At 47.2% G+C, this 6293-nt stretch overlaps 1 pseudogene; it reads left to right on the top strand.

Moving 5' to 3' along the window:
• Positions 1 to 1377: 1377 nt before the first annotated feature.
• Positions 1378 to 3367, top strand: LOC115114021 (protein SGT1 homolog; annotated as a pseudogene).
• The last annotated feature ends 2926 nt before the right edge of the window (positions 3368 to 6293 follow it).

Here is a 6293-nt window from a genome sequence, read left to right as displayed (position 1 = left end):
CCTTGGCCAGACCAATGAATACGGCTGCACAGTAATGTTTTTTATCGATGGCGGTTAAGATATTGTTTAGGACCTTGAGCGTGGCTGAGGTGCACCCATGACCAGCTCTGAAACCAGATTGCATAGCAGAGAAGGTATGGTGAGATTCGAAATGGTCGGTAATCTGTTTGTTGACTTGGCTTTCGAAGACCTTAGAAAGGCATGGTAGGATAGATATAGGTCTGTAGCAGTTTGGATCAAGAGTGTCCCCCCTTTGCTTTCCAATCTTTGGGAATCTCAGACGACACGAAAGAGAGGTTGAACAGGCGAGTAATAGGGGTGGCAACAATTTCGGCAGATAATTTTAGAAAGAAAGGGTCCAGATTGTCTAGCCCGGCTGATTTGTAGGGATCCAGATTTTGCAGCTCTTTCAGAACATCAGCTGAACGGATTTGGGAGAAGGAGAAATGGGGAAGGCTTGCGCGAGTTGCTGTGGGGGGTGCAGTGCTGTTGACCGGGGTAGGAGTAGCCAGGTGGAAAGCATGGCCAGCCGTAGAAAAATTGACTGACCCATGTTCAACTGCTGTCCACAGTCTCCCAATATTTGAGATACTTTTGGTCATGTGGTGTATGTGGACATTCCAAATCATGGGCATTAATATAGAGTGCCCCCCCCCCCCCCCTTTTGCTGCTTTAACAGCCTCCACTCTTCTGGGAAGGCATTCCACTAGATGTTGGAACATTACTGCGAGGACTTGCTTCCATTCAGCCACGAGCATTAGTGAGTTCGGGCACTGATGTTGTGCGATTAGGCCTGGCTCGCATTCAGCGTTCCAATTCATCCAAAGGGTTTTTGATGGGGTTATGGTCAGGGCTCTGTGCAGCTTCCACACCGATCTCGAAAAACCATTTCTGTATGGACCTTTCTTTATGGACCTCGCTTTGTGCACAGTGGCATTGTAATGCTGGAACAGGAAAGGGCCTTCCCAAACTGTTGCCACAAATTTGGAAGAACAGAATTGTCTATAATGTCGTATGCTGTAGCTTTTAAGATTTCCCTTCACTAGCCCGAATCATGAAAAAACATTATTCTTCCCCCCACCAAACTTTACAGTTGGCACTATGCATTGAGACTGGTAGCGTTCTCCAAACCCAGATTGGTTCGTCGTATTGGGTTGAGTGTTGAGCTCCTCTGTTAACTCTGTAATCAGTGCTCTTGTCTGAATGTGTGTCCTCTGATGCTCTGGCATCTACTCCTGACACCTTCATGGATGAACAATCTCATCTCCCTGCCGAGCAGAAATGTTCTTTAATTGCGTCGACATGCCAGCGCATCCCCTACTCTATCAGACCGTCTCTGAACACACACACAGTTACTTACACACAAACAAACCTAAGATGACGGGGGTACTGGAGAACTCAGCAGATTGCATGTCCCACTGGTATGGGGCCTGTCGTTGCAGCTCAGTGGGTGTGGATTGTGGCGGCTCTCCTCTCATCTTCTTGTCTCCTTTCTTCTCCGATGTAATGATCTGTCCCAAAATATGTGCTCCTGCCGCTGTGATCCACAGAATGATAGCTCTCACCCACACACACCAGTATATTGAGCTGTGTTGATCACACACTCCGGCCCCTCAATCTGACAGACGTCTCGTTAGCGCTCTGTCTGGATGATCTGGGTGTGGGTCTATCCCTGTGTGTCTGTGGTGAGCTGATCACACCACTAAGAGACTGGTGGGCTCTGTCTGAGCTACCATCTTCTGAACTTCTGTGTTGAGCCCTATTTAGACTACCAACTACTCTTCTCTCCCTCCGCTCCCCGCTCTTTTACTGGCGTTCTTTCTCTTTGTTCTTTCTCTCTCTTTCTCTCCTCGCTTGCGCTCTTATTTCTCTCCTCGCTTGCGCTATCTTTCTCTCCTCGCTTGCGCTCTTATTTCTCTCCTCGCTTGCGCTATCTTTCTCTCCTCGCGTGCCCTCTTTCTGTCCTCACGCTCTCTTTCTCTCCTCGCTCGCGCTCTCTTTCTGTCCTCGCTCGTGCTCTCTTTCTCTCCTCGCGCGCTCTCTTTCTGTCCTCAAGCTCTCTTTCTGTCCTCGCTCGTGCTCTCTTTCTGTCCTCGCTCGTGCTCTCTTTCTGTCCTCGCTCGTGCTCTCTTTCTCTCCTCGCTCGTACTCTCTTTCTGTCCTCGTGCTCTCTTTCTCTCCTCGCTCGCTCTTTCTCTCCTCGCGTGCTCTCTTTCTCTCCTCGCGTGCTCTCTTTCTGTCCTCGTGCTCTCTTTCTGTCCTCGTGCTCTCTTTCTGTCCTCACGCTCTCTTTCTCTCCTCGCTCGTGCTCTTTCTCTCCTCGCTCGTGCTCTCTTTCTCTCCTCGCTCGTGCTCTCTTTCTCTCCTCGCTCGTGCTCTCTTTCTCTCCTCGCTCGTGCTCTCTTTCCTCGCTCGTGCTCCCTTTCTCTCCTCGCTCGTGCTCCCTTTCTCTCCTCACGCTCTCTTTCTCTCCTCGCTCGTGCTCTCTTTCTCTCCTCGCTCGTGCTCTCTTTCTGTCCTCGCTCGTGCTCTCTTTCTGTCCTCGCTCGTGCTCTCTTTCTGTCCTCGCTCGTGCTCTCTTTCTGTCCTCCCCGCTCTCTTAGGTAGAGGTCAAGATGCAGAAGACTGAGTGGATCTGGAGGGAGAGGGACAGGAGCCCAACGTCAAACACTTCATCCCCAGTCAGTACCTCTCCGTCACACACGCGTGCTCTCTCCACCTTTTGCGCTCTCTGTCGTACACTAACATATAACAAATTCAGAACTGGTTTCTGGTACTGAAACCTTTTTAATGCGTGTGTGTTCCTGTGTAGACCAGTACCCGTCATCGTCTGCCTCCAGCCGTAACTGGGACAAGGTGGTGGGGGACATCAGTGAGGAGGAGAAGCTGGAGGGACACGCAGCGCTCAACAAACTCTTTCAACAAATCTACTGTGACGGCACTGACGAGGTCAAACGGGCCATGAACAAATCCTTTGTGGGTATACACACACCACGAGAGGAACACACACCACGAGAGGAACACGCACCACGAGAGGAACACACACCACGAGAGGAACACACACCACGAGAGGAACACACACCACGAGAGGAACACACCACGAGAGGAACACACACCACGAGAGGAACACACACCACGAGATAAACGAAGAAAGGTGTTTTTGTTTTAGCAGTACACAGTATCACTGACTCTCTTCTCCTCCCCCTGTAGGTAGAGTCGGGTGTTACAGTCCTGAGCACCAACTGGACAGACGTCGGGAAGAGAACGATAGAGATGAGCCCTCCTGATGACATGGAGTTTAAGAAGTACTGAAGAACACTCTCGCTCTCTGTCTCAAATGGATCGCCCATATCTCCTCTCCCCCTACCCCCCCGCCTCCTCCCAGGCCATGTCTGTTAATATATTATTTTTTAATTTCACCTTTATTTAACCAGGTAGGCTAGTTGAGAACAAGTTCTCATTTACAACTGTGACCTGGCCAAGATAAAGCAAAGCAGTGTGACACAAACAACACAGTTACACATGGAATAAACAAACATACAGTCAATAATACAATGGAGAAACGGTCTATATACAGTGTGTGCAAATGAGGTAAGACAATAAATAAGTCATAGTGGTGAAATAATTACAATATAGCAATTGAACACTGGAATGATAGGTGTGCAAGTAGAGATACTGGGGTACAAAGGCACAAAATAAATCAAATAAAAAACAGTATGGGGGATGAGGTAGTAGGATGGGCTATGTACAGGTGCAGTGATCAGTGAGCTGCTCTGACAGCTGGTGCTTAAAGTTAGTGAGGGAGATCAGTGTCTCCAGTTTCAGAGATGTTGCTTTCTCCTCCTTGCCTCCAATGGACATGTCCACTTTATTCCCCCAAACCCACCCTTCCTTCCAGTCCATCTGTCAATATTGGTTTTAGAGCTTTGGTGCTTTTCGCCACAGTCCAGGAACCACTAGTAACTCTAGCGTTTAACCATTCTCACAAACACTATAAAGAGGTTAATCGATACATCTGTCTATCCTATATATAATATAAAAACTGGGAATCATCTGAATGGCCAATTTGGTTAAAGGTAGTGAGTGTAGGGTTGGACCTGATTCCTGGACTGAAAGGTTAGGAAACCCTTTTCACCACTTGTGGCTGTTCTTGTGTTTAGAGCCTTTCTTTACCCGGGGTCGGTGGGAGGTGAGGGACGTTTATGTTGTCCCATTCACCTCTTGTGGCTGTTCTTGTGTTTAGAGCCTTTCTTTACCCGGGGTCGGTGGGAGGTGAGGGACGTTTATGTTGTCCCATTCACCTCTTGTGGCTGTTCTTGTGTTTAGAGCCTTTCTTTACCCGGGGTGGGTGGGAGGTGAGGGACGTTTATGTTGTCCCATTCACCACTTGTGGCTGTTCTTGTGTTTAGAGCCTTTCTTTACCCGGGGTCGGTGGGAGGTGAGGGACGTTTATGTTGTCCCATTCACCACTTGTGGCTGTTCTTGTGTTTAGAGCCTTTCTTTACCCGGGGTGGGTGGGTGGTGAGGGACGTTTATGTTGTCCCATTCACCTCTTGTGGCTGTTCTTGTGTTTAGAGCCTTTCTTTACCCGGGGTCGGTGGGAGGTGAGGGACGTTTATGTTGTCCCATTCACCACTTGTGGCTGTTCTTGTGTTTAGAGCCTTTCTATACCCGGGGTCGGTGGGAGGTGAGGGACGTTTATGTTGTCCCATTCACCTCTTGTGGCTGTTCTTGTGTTTAGAGCCTTTCTTTACCCGGGGTGGGTGGGTGGTGAGGGACGTTTATGTTGTCCCATTCACCACTTGTGGCTGTTCTTGTGTTTAGAGCCTTTCTTTACCCGGGGTGGGTGGGTGGGTGGTGAGGGACGTTTATGTTGTCCCATTCACCTCTTGTGGCTGTTCTTGTGTTTAGAGCCTTTCTTTACCCGGGGTCGGTGGGAGGTGAGGGACGTTTATGTTGTCCCATTCACCTCTTGTGGCTGTTCTTGTGTTTAGAGCCTTTCTTTACCCGGGGTCGGTGGGTGGTGAGGGACGTTTATGTTGTCCCATTCACCACTTGGAAAGAATACAAAATATGTGAAATTTTTTTTTTTTTTTTTTTAAACTTTTTTTTGTAGAATCTTTTTCCACATCAGCAGCAATACAGTCATGCAATGGAAGTCAAATTTTAATTTCCTTTTCCTCAATGTGATTCAAACTTAAATGTAAGTCAATTATTTTGTTTATGGATCACAATTGTTTGTTTCACTGTGTGTAATGTTGTCTAAGTGACCTCATGGCGTGTTCAGAAGGACAACCATTTTTAAACGTTCTGATAAACATATGTTATGTACATCAAAGGAATCAAACCTGTTCTATTCGTGGCATTTTATCTGCAACATTTGGCTACTGAAGGTGGCCCAAAAGGAAGCTAGCATTGTCAATTACCAATACCAAACACACCCAATCCTGTACTAAATTACAGGGAGTAGACCTCATCCTCACACACCACGCTCTGCTGCTCTCTGCTTTGAGTGGGTGTTGCGTTAAGTGCAGGAGCATTAATATGGATCTAACTGCATCATCAGCCCTCACTGAGTTAAGTGAAAAATACACACACCCCTTCCCTTCCTCACTGAGTTAAGTGTTAAATTCATTGCACGTTGTTTCAGGTGCCGTGGCGATCAAATGGCTTCGGTTAAAACTCTTAACTGCATCTCACGCACCCACACAGCCCCCTCCTGAAGCTGCTCTACTAACATCAAAAGGAGTTAAGCACTTTGCATCGTGGGTAAGATCTCAGCATGACGGCTGCAGTCTTTAGTCTCATTTAACACTTCTAGAACTGCAACTCTGACATTAAAGCTTTCGAGATCTCTGAAACTCACTGCTGCTCTCAAAGTGTTTCACCTTCTGGATCAACTAGTATATTTTCCATATTAACTCCAGTGTGTTTGGCTGCATGCATGCTGTGTGTACGGTAGCATTCATCTCTGCTCTTGACACATACAGTACAGACTCATTTGCAACATACAGTTTGAAGGGCCGCTTATGTATTGAGGACAGTACATTACTGAAGTAATGAGTTGCTATGCAATAAGAATGGCAAAAATGAATTCTATATGTTTGCACTTTGAAATAGTTATTTCATGCTGATGGGAAATATAGTTACTTTTGAGGAGAACTACAAAGCAAACATCACATGTTAGTAGGCCCTACTTCTGGAGAAATGGTTAGGAAATAGTTAGGACAGAAACATTTCTTACTAGCATGATGAATACCTAAAGGCATGCACAGCTGACATACAGTCTAGTC

The sequence above is a fragment of the Oncorhynchus nerka genome, linkage group LG9b (genome assembly GCF_034236695.1).
Source record: "Oncorhynchus nerka isolate Pitt River linkage group LG9b, Oner_Uvic_2.0, whole genome shotgun sequence".
Classification (NCBI taxonomy): Eukaryota; Metazoa; Chordata; class Actinopteri; order Salmoniformes; family Salmonidae; genus Oncorhynchus; species Oncorhynchus nerka.
This window is presented reverse-complemented; position numbering and strand designations above follow the sequence as displayed.